This window comes from Bos javanicus, chromosome X (assembly GCF_032452875.1).
Source record: "Bos javanicus breed banteng chromosome X, ARS-OSU_banteng_1.0, whole genome shotgun sequence".
Taxonomy (NCBI): Eukaryota; Metazoa; Chordata; class Mammalia; order Artiodactyla; family Bovidae; genus Bos; species Bos javanicus.
This window is the reverse complement of record NC_083897.1, coordinates 90,477,732-90,488,710: the sequence shown is the minus strand read 5'-3', so window position 1 is coordinate 90,488,710 and position 10,979 is coordinate 90,477,732. Positions and strand designations below refer to the sequence as shown.

Below are 10,979 nucleotides of genomic sequence, written 5' to 3'. Positions count from 1 at the left end.
ATCTGATATATTTGGTATATTCCGAGAGCGCCTGAGCATTTGCTGCAGGATGTTCTAAAAAAGTTAATGAGATATTTGGCCAGTGGTCTTTCTTTTCTGAGAATACAGTTCTGATGTGTTTATTAAAATCTCCAACTGGGGCTTCTGGGGATCTGCAGCCCAAAAGGCACAGGAACAGCTGAGCCATCAGTTACCCAAAGTGCTTCCAGGGAAAGGGGGAAAATCCACAGAGGCCAGGAAAGCATTCAGGGGCATTATAACAAGGATTATATAATGCCTACTGCTAGTATGGTACTCTACAGTTTGCAGAATGCTTTCCTCTGCATTATTAACTCTTTTATTCCCCTGAAGAAGGCAGCAGGGTGGGAGAGAGCAAAAATAGAATGTGATACCCAATGAGTGCATGTATGCTAAGTCACTTCAGTGGTGTCTGACTCTTTGTGACCCCCACGGACCATAACCCACCAGGCTCCTCTGTCCATGAGATTCTCCAAGGAAGAAAACTAGAGTGGTTGCCATTTCCTTTTCCAGTGACACCTAATAGGGTATAACTATCAATTTATCTATTATAGACTTTTTACAAATCCAACATATGCCTTTCTGTGACACACAAGATGCTCATTTGTTTAAGAAAAACTTTTAAGCTGACATTCCATTAGGCTTGATTTTTTCCCAAAGTAGTAATTGCTGTTCTCTGTGTGATGCTCCCAGAGGAGACCATCATAGAACAGGAGCCTGAGGAGGAAGGAGAAGAGGCACAAGACCCTGAACCTATTACTCCCAAAGAAGCCCGCCTTTTTTTCTGGAAAGAAAATAAATAGAAATTCTGCTAGGGATATGGTTCCCAATCTTTCCAAAGCCTGCCTACTATAATCTTCTAAGTGGGAAAAAAAAGCATTTAAAAAAGAAAGCAGTCATTCCAAAAGGGAGATGCCCCCACCCTCACCAAAGCAAATAAACCTTATTCTCAAAATAGAAGAAACAAATTTACAAATTTTTAAAAAAAGAAAGGGACAATGACGCCAGATAATGAAACTCCCCTGAAAATTATTTTAAGAAAAAAAAAATTCTAAAGGGAGGAGCTCCTCTCCCTCGACAAAGCCCATGAAACATGTCCCCAAGAGAAAAATCTTAATGAAAAGAATGAAACAATAAGAAATCATGTCAAGGTAAACAGTATTTTTCACCCTAAAATTTTCTTGAAATTTATAAACTTTATTTGCACCTCATGGCCCATGCCCAGTCTCTCACAAAACCTATGGGGGTGAAAATAAGTTGATGTCCACCAATCTCATCAAAGCTCCCTACAGTCATCTCTTCCAATTATCTGTGATGTCCAAAATAAGCAAATCCTTAGAGACAGAAAGTAGATTAGTGGTTGCCAGGAACTGCAGTGGGTGGGAGGGCAAGTGTGGCTGATAGCTAAAAGGTATAGGGTGTCTTTGGAGGGCGATAAAAATGTTCTGAAATTAGGCAATGGTGATGTTTGGGAGGGGCTTCCCCAGTGGCTCAGTGGTAAAGAATCTACCTGCAATGCAGGAGACACAGAAGATACAGGTTCCATCCCTGGGTCAGGAAGATCCCCTGGAGGAGGAAATGGCAACCCGCTCCAGTATTCTTGCCTGAAAAATCCCATGGACAGAGAAGTCTGTGGGCTATAGTCCAAAGGGTCGCAAAGAGTAGGACATGATGAGCACAAGCACGATGTTTGCACAGCTTGTGAATATACTAAAAACCACTGACTTGTATGCTGTAAAATCATGAATCTTATGGTATGTGAATTATATCTTAATTAAAAAGATAAGAGATTATTCCTCCAACTATATGATAATAAACCTACTACCTTCCCACAAATAAGCAAACAAATGAATAAATTTTAAAAGAGAGGATCCTCTTAAGGCCTTCCAACCTCACCAAGAAAAATAAATTTTATTCACTTCCATTTTTTTTTCTTTTGAGAAAAACAAAAGGGGAAATCTCTTCAAGGGCATATACTTTCAAAATCATCAAAATTAATGAAAGTTATGAATCCCTCCACCCAAGTGCATGTAAACATTTTAACTTAATAAAGAAAGAAATATTAAAGGATAAGGTTCCTAATCTTACCAAATCCCCTGAATGTTTAATTCCCATGAAAGGGGGGAAAACAAATAAATAAATAAGGGGAGATGCCCCATCCTCACCAAGAACATGAATATTATTTCAAAATACAATTTCTTTAGGATTTTTAAGATTTAAAAGAAAATTAATGATGGAAAGACGTGTGTTGGTGGATGGGATTATATCAAAGAAATGAATACAAAATCCTCTTAAAAAGAAGCTCCAATCTCACAGACACATGAACTTTTCTGTCAAAATACAATGAAAACAAATGCAAACAATTTTTTAAAAGAATAAAAAAAGAAAAGGAAATCTTCTTCTAGTGAGAGGTGACCTGAATTCATCCAAACCCCAAAGCTTTATTTTTAATACAAGAAATTTTTACCTTGGAAAGGTAAGAGAGAAACAGAAACAAGACCAAGAAAGTCCTCTTAAGGAAAGATGTCCCCAGTCTCCACAAAGTTCCCTTTTCTCAAAACAAGTAATGCATTTAGAATTAGAGGGGAAAGAAGAAAGAAAATAATATAACATTTTAAAAGAGAAATCTCCTTTTTAGGGAATGATGAAGCTCCCAAACTCACCAAAGTCCCTGAACATTTTTTCTCCAAAGAAAGAAAGAAAGAGAATGAGGGAGGTGGGAGAAGAGGAGGAGGAAAGGGAGAGAAAAGATAGGAGGGGAAAAGGAGGGGGAGAAAGGAGGGAAGAATGGAAGAGGAGGAAGAAGAAAATAAATTAAGGAGTAATTTTTAAAGGAAAAAATTCATAGGGGAGGTGAACCAATGCCTTATTGAAAATAATGAATGTTATTTCTGATAATCAACCCACCCCACCCCACATAAAAAGGAGAAATAAAACACAAAATCTCTTTATAAAGCTTCTTCAAAGGGAGATACACCCAGTCTCACTGGAACCCTGGTACCTTATCTATCTTCCATCCTTCAAATATTATTTTTTATTAAAAGGAAAATAAATTCTTTCAAAGACAAATGTTCCCAATCTTACTTCTTCCAAATAGATTACTTATTTTAAAGAAAGAAAGAGAAATCCTCCTGAAAAGGGCTCCCCAATCTCATTAAAGTCAGTGGCCCTTAGAGCTCCTGTCCACAATACCTGTTAAAAAAAAAAGGAAGTCCTCCAAACCTAAAGAGAGGTGCTCCCTCTAAAGAAAAAATTTTCCATCATAAGAGATACCCTCAAATTCACTAAAATCAATAATGATTCCTCTCCACATTCAAAGGGTTTGGGAAAAAAAAGAAATTTAAGAGGAAAAGAAGAGAAACCCCCCTAACCTAAGGCAAGTTGGCCATAATCTCACCAACAGCCTTGAACTTTATTCCCCTAAAGAAACTTCTTAAAGAAAGAGCAAAACTGAGAAAAAAGACCAGTCTTTTAAGAAAAAGTACCCTCTCTACCCACCCCACTCTAAAGACTAGAAATTATTACACAAAGAAAAGTGGTCACTCAGTTGTGTCCAACTCCTTGCGACCCCAAGGACTGTAGCCTACCAGGCTCCTCCGTCCAAGGGATTTTCCAGGCAAGAGTACTGGAGTGGGTTGCCATTCCCTTCTCCAGAGTATCTTCCCGACCCAGGGGTTGAACCCAGGTCTCCCGCATTGTAAGCAAGATGCTTTACCGTCTGAGCCACCAATGAACTATGCAAGGAAAAGGTTATATCATTCTAGAACCAGTGAGCCTAGGGCTTCCCAGGTGGCGCTATTGGTAGAGAACCTGCCTGCCAATTCCAGAGACCTAAGAGATGTGGGTTCGATCCCTGGGTCAGGAAGAACCCCTGAAGGAGAGCAAGATCCGTGGAGGAGAGCATTGCAAACTGCTCCAGTATTCTTGCCTGAAGAATCCCATAGGCAGAGGAGCCTGGTGAGCTAAGGCCCATAGGGTTGCAAAGAGTTGGACATGACTGAAGTGAGTTAGCATGCATGGCACGCACACCAGTGAACCTTAAATTCAGAACATGAAGCTGAAGAGTTTGTTGTTGTTGTTTAGTTGCTAAGTCATGTCCAACTCTTTGCCACGCCATGGACTGTAGCCCATCAGGCTCCTCTTTCCATGGGATTCTCCAGCCAAGAATACTGGAGTGGGTTACCATTTCCTTCTCCAGGGGATCTTCCTGATCCAGAAATGGAACCCATGCCTCCTGCATTGGCAGCAGAATTCTTTACCACTGAACCACCAAGTAGGCTGAAGTGTAGTCAATGTTTAATTCCAGGCTGGCTTCTCTCTGCCCCCCGGCCCATTTCGGGTTAACCTCTCCCATCCATCAGTCAGGGTGTACACTCAGGAAAGGCAAATCCTGTCCATGGAAAACAGAATTAATAAGGAAAACCTTCTGAGGAAAAAATCATATACTTCTTTTACAAACCAAACAGAAATAATTTGGGAATTGACTGTATTATTATGCCTCTCTAATACTATAAAACTTCAAGAGCTGATGATAAACTTAAAGCAATGACAGTCTTACTACTAATTTTCAAATTAGACACACACCCCTACCTAGCTGAGAAGGAGCTTAGCCAGTTCAATAATGGTGTTCTGACAGTGGCTGTCTAATTATGTGCTCACTTAAATGTCTGTTCTTGTAGAGTGATAAAGGGCTTGGCTCTTACAAATACATACAATTTCCAAGTCAGGTTTATAAGCAGAGAATAAGACTCAATGTTTTCCAAATTTTAAACTTCATTTACTTATTTAAAAATTAAATTGAAGGTCCTACCATATAGCACAGGGAACTATATTCAAGATCTTGTAATAACCTATAATGGAAAATAATCTGAAAAAGAAGTGTGTGTGTGTGTGTGTGTGTATATACATATACACACATACATACATATAACTGAGTCACTTTGCTGTACACCTGAAACTAACACATTATAAACCAACTATACTTCAGTTTTTTAAAGGGTTTAAAAAATTTTTAATTACACTGAGTGCCTCTTTTGTGTCCCTACTTGTTTAGCACTGAGGAATCCATGGTGGGCAAAATCACATAGATGAGATTTCCTTGAAGCAACACTAGTAAATGAGGGAAAACAGTTAGCAAAACAGATGTACAGGGAGTGATTATTTGCTTTCCCAGCTTGCTTTACCAAGGCATTCACTCAGTCAATTCTTTCAGCATACCTCTTCTTAAACAAAAATGTAATACAATCAAACAATGAAATATATACTAATTTCAGGGAATGTGGAAAATCATGAAAGCTTCCAAAAAGTAAATAAAAATTATATAGCAACCGACCAATCAAGAGATAATTACTCATACATTTTTCCCATTTATTTCCTCTAAATACATGCTTATAGTCTACAACAGTGAGATGTTAGGGAATGTGCAATTATGTCTCAAGCTTCCTCCTACCCCAGTCACCTCCCTCACTTAATCATTAGGTCATGTGCATTGTTCTACACTGTATTTGAAAGTGAAAAAAAGTGAAAGTATTAGTCACTCAGTCCTGTCTGACTCTTTGTGACCCCATAGTCTGTAGCCCGCCAGGCTTCTCTGTCCATGGAATTCTCCAAGGAAGAATACTAGAGTGGATAGCCATTCCCTTCTCCAGGGGATCTTCCCGGCCCAGTAAACACTAATTAATTTTAGCTTAAAATGTATCTACCTGTATGATATGCTTGCTAAACATGTGCTTGAAACATTAACTATTAAGGGATGTATTAGAGGTATAAAGCAATGAGAGTATACATTTTATGTATACACAATTGGTGTGTCTACACAAACAAAATGTCTCATATGTAAATAGCAGACTGAACTCACATTTACTTGGCCATCTAGATTTCATTTGTCCAGCTAGGTTTGTGACTTGAGTTTGGGGGAGACTCACTGTTAAATTTCCAAAAGGAATACTTACCTGGCAGAGGAGATACCATGATCAAGAAGGTGGTTCTCCCAGGGCGAGACTCACCCATTGCACTCCGGGTGTGTTGACCTCTGCGATTTCCTCAAATAGGGGAAATTCGACTGCGTAATTTGTGGTAGTGGGGGACTGCGTGCGCGCTTTCCCCTATAAATTATTTTTTTTTCTTTAAAAAAAATAAAATAAAAAAAAATAAATTTCCAAAAGGAAAATCTAAGTCTCTGAGACTATTTTTTAGCCATATGCAAAAATGTACTGATGGCTTTGTCTCTTTAACACAAAGTTACAGAATCATGCTTTTCTGTGTACCTCCTACCGAGAAGGGAAATACCTATGTGTTGAGGACATTATCAACAATTATTAGGAGACAGACTATTCAATTTATCCAGCTTTCATTAACCCAATATAGAAAATTAAGAGAGTTAATAAAATGTGTACAATCCAACCAAGGTTGAATCAGTAATTTAAAAGGCAAATGTAATGCAGTATTGAGTGGCTAAGTGGTTAAGAACCGGCCTGCCAATGCAGGAGATGTGGGTTCCATCCCTGGATCAGGAAGATCCCCTGGAAAAGGGAATGGCAACCCACTCCAGCATTCTTGCCTGGGAGATCCCATGGACAGAGGACCCTGGTGGGTTACAGTCCACGGTGTCGCAAAAGAGTTGGACACGAGCAACTAAACAATAACTATGCAGTATTAAGATCAGAATCTTCAGCCTTGTCTGTAGCGCTTAGAGATTCTCATCTTCCAAAGTGTTACAAGTATTTGCCGTTTAAGTCTTTTGCTTTTAAAAAGCCTGTAAGAGAGATATTGGCCCCTGAGAATAGGGATTCCCATTGCCTTGTTTCCCTCATAGCAACACAAGGCAAGGCACATGATACTGTGGGATTCTGAGATAAGCATGATGCTCCCACCCAGAGCTTTGGTGAGTTCTTCTGAAACAAGAAGTGATGGGCATGGGGACTGAGCTTGGCCCCTGCCTCCAGGAGCAGGAGAGGCTAGAAGCACTGCTCACAGGACTCAACTAAGAACACTCAGAATCCTGGATATTCATTCATTTGCTTTCTGCTGCCGCCAACGTTCTCGTCTGGAATTTTGCAACTTGAGGCAGGAAATGAAAGGTACCTGCTGAGTAAAATTTGTTCATCTCCTTGGCTCTGAGTAGAGATGCTTGAAATCAGGAAAATTTTTCAGTAACCCTGGGCTTTGTCAGTTGAGTTCCCATTCTCCTGAAGTGGTTTCAGCATCATCCTCCAAATCCCAACTCTAACAGTAGTTGCCACATCCTATTTTAGAATTACCTTGATTGTTAACTTTCCTTTAATAAATGTCATTTGTCATTAATAAGTGTAATCTATTATCTACTTTTAACATACTATTTCATGGTTTACTTACATCACTGTACATCTCCCTTGCAGTATAAAAGGAAAATGTGATGTAGCATTATTAAAACAGCTAAGCATAAACAGAAGAGAGGAAAGTAAATGAGGCTATAAAACAAGATTATTGATTTCAGAAAATTAACAAGTTGGTGCCCTTCTCACTAACAATTAATGCTTATTGTGACGATTTCCCTCCTGCCAGACTTGAGTAGAACATAACTTTTCTCTTACCCATAATTTGGATACTGTTGTCCTTTTTTCCTCACCTTAATCAGCTTGACTAATGTTAAGACTAATTAAAATGATAATTTTGGTGTTTACCATGGTCTCCTTTGCTTTAATGTACTCAACTTGTAACAATATCTCCAGGACATTTTTTCTTGTTTTTGACTTCACTTTGGAAGTCCAAGCACCCATTCAGTGGCTCTCTTCATGGTTTTCCTATTATATCGCTTCTCACTAGTGAGTCCTCTGTCTAGAAGTTCTTGGAAAAGCCTTATTTTGCCTTTCCAACATCCCTCATCAGAACTAAAGTTTTTTTTTTTTTTTAAGTTTTTTAAAAAGAAGAAAAATTCTTTTCTTCTAATGGTGCAAATCAAAAACATACATTCCCAGGCAGCTTGAAAGCCAGCTTTGTTTTTCTGTTTGTTTGTATCCAGTATAGCATAAGCATCATTGTGAACTACACATATCTGCTAATTCGTTCATTAAGTGTTAATAATTAGATATTGATGTTCTGGGCTTCGCAGGTGGAGCTAATGGTAAAGAACCCACCTGTCAATGCAGAGATGTAAGAAATGCGGGTTTGATCCCAGGTGAGGAAGGTCCCCTGGAGGAGAGCATGGTAACCCCCTCCAGTATTCTTGCCTGGAGAATCCCATGGACAGAGGAGCCTGGTGGGCTACAGCCAACAGGATTGCAATGAGTTGGATATGACTGAAGCAACTTAGCACACACGCACTGATGTGTTAAATGCTTTACAATATGGTACATATTTGGAGGACAGTTGCATAAGTATTTTAGAGTGTTTTAATGAAAACACTAAGTCGGTTGAGGATTTTGAAGATGGAATGGGAAAGCATTATTACTTTTCCAATTATCAGAATGGAATAAAGTTGCCCATTACCCAAACTTTTCATGGATGGGTTAGATTCAGATATAAGGGATTGCCTAATAGCAAATTTACTTTGATATAAGAAATTTAGGAGAAAGAATGAAGTTGTTTGAGGAAAGTGGAAACACTATATCTTCCTCAAGCCTAGAGAAAAGTGGAATTAAATTAAACAGAGACAGTGGAAAATATCAGGTAGAAATGTGGTGTGCTTGAAGAATTATGGTATGCTTGAAGAAGAATTATGCTTCAGTTGGGCAAGTGAGGCCAGGGCCTACAGATGGGAGAGTGAGGTATATGGACTTAGAAGTAAACGCCACTTTGATAACATTGCAGACTACAGATTGAAATGTTGTGGAAAATAAAGTGGATTGGGCAAAGTCCTATTGAAACTTTGAAGGCAACTTATACAATTGTGTGTATCATTCGACTGATAAGGTACAACCACTGGAGAGCTGTTGATTAGTAAAATAATGACTGAAGCAGAGGGTTGGCTGATAAGGCATGTAATTAAACACTAACTTTTAATTTCCTTGTATACCAAATTCCAAATAAAACTATTAAAACTAAAAATGGAAGAAAATAATTACATTATCTAGTGTCCCTTTTCTATTGTTTTGGGCCTTCATTGGCCACATGCCACTTTTGTAAAAGCCTAATGCGGTTTCTCTTCAATATTTTTCCTATTTCATACCACAGGATTTTCTACAGAGAAAATAAGAAACCATGATGGGAATCCAGTGAAACCTTTTATCTTCAGTATTGTAGACCCATGGACTGTTGTGAAAGGGACCTTTGGAGTGTTTTTAAAACAATAGTCCAGTGTTTTAAAAAACCTTTTTAGCAGTAGAATCTTTTAATGTTTTTCTCAGTGAAGTCAAATGAAAGCCTAATATTTAACACAAATGCAAGAAGTATTTCATTAGTCCTTATCTATGCTAATTTGGATCTGTAACTGACCTACCTTCCCAGTTCTTTATTTTAAGCTAATAGGAAAGTGAGTTTGTACTCCCTGTTTAGCACTGGCTTCTTAGCAATGGTGCTGGTGATGTAGGAACATGCTGTATAATAAAAAGAAGAAAGTCAGAGTTTAAAATTTGACCTAATATTCCAGAAACTAGATAATACTGTCCTGGAAACATGGTCATTCTAGAGAGTTCCTCCCTCCTCACCCACCCCAGGAATGTATTACAGCTGTCTTATAAAGTAGGTTGTCATAAAGTAGGTTGTATACTGTCTTTGCTTGTAGAAACATTTTTGTTATTGGGGATTGTGTTCCTGACTAAGGACACCACAAGTAAATTGTAGATAGAACTAAAAGTAGGTAATAAAAGCTAATATATAGCTGTAAGCTTCTGTAATAATTTAAAACAGTAAAATTGTTCCAAAACCTATAAAATGGGTATAAATGTGTCATACACATTGATTTTGTAAGGGGCCCCAGGGTACTGTAAAATGTGCATTTGAGGTAATGTATATGTTTCCATGCTACTCCCTCGTTTCATTCCACCCTGCACTTTCCACACTGTGTCTACAAGTCTGTTCTCTGTGTCCATGTCTCCCTTGCTGCCCTGCAAATAGGTTCATCAGTACCATCTTTCCAGATTCCATGCACATGTGTTAATACATAATATTTGTCTTTTTCTTTCTTACTTCACTCTATACAATAGGCTCTATACAATAGTTACTCTACTCTTACTTTACTCTATACAATAGGTTCATCCACCTTATTAGGAGTGACTCAAATGCATTCTTTTTTTTATAGCTGAGTAATGATAGCCAGTGGGAATTTGCTGTGTGACACAGGGAGCCCAACCCAGGGCTCTGTGACAACCTAGAGAGGTGGGATGGGGTGGGAGGTGGGAGGGAGGCTCAAGAGGGAGGGGACATATGTATAACTATGACTGATTCATGTTGATGTATGGCAGAAACCAATATTGTAAACAGAAAACAATATTGTAAAGCAATTATCCTCCAATAATTTTTTAAATGTGCACATGCAGCACATAAAAGAGCCTGTAATCTATTGTTATTATTTATTTAGAATTCATACTCTGCCTGCATCCAAAAAGAATATAAAGTATTCTACAAAATTAAACACATAAAATAGGACAATTAAGCACAAATAAAGATAGGACAAAACCAATTCAAAGCAGTGGTGAATGAGACTTTAAACTAATATATACTAGTTATAATAAACCCTAATTACACATTTAATTAGCAGTGCTTTTGTCTTCTGCCTTTGGTGGTGGAAGAACTTTAGAGAATGATTTGAATGACTCATGTTTCTTAAAGTTGGTATCCAAGGAAGTTAGAGCTAATGCCTCATTTTTATGCAATACATCTTCCTGTAGCAAGCTCTGTGTGTGTGTGTGTGTGTGTGTGTGTGTGTGTGTTAGTCGCTCAGTTGTGTCTGACTCCTCGCAACCCATGGATTGTAGCCCACCAGGCTCCTCTGTCCATGGTATTCTCCAGACAAGAATACTGGAGTGGATTGCCATTCCCTTCTC

General features: G+C 38.4%; 1 non-coding gene across 1 annotated transcript; it reads left to right on the top strand.

Moving 5' to 3' along the window:
• Positions 1-5,961: 5,961 nt before the first annotated feature.
• Positions 5,962-6,125, top strand: LOC133243627 (U1 spliceosomal RNA). The gene has a single exon (XR_009735177.1). It is a non-coding gene; the product is annotated as a U1 spliceosomal RNA (small nuclear RNA).
• The last annotated feature ends 4,854 nt before the right edge of the window (positions 6,126-10,979 follow it).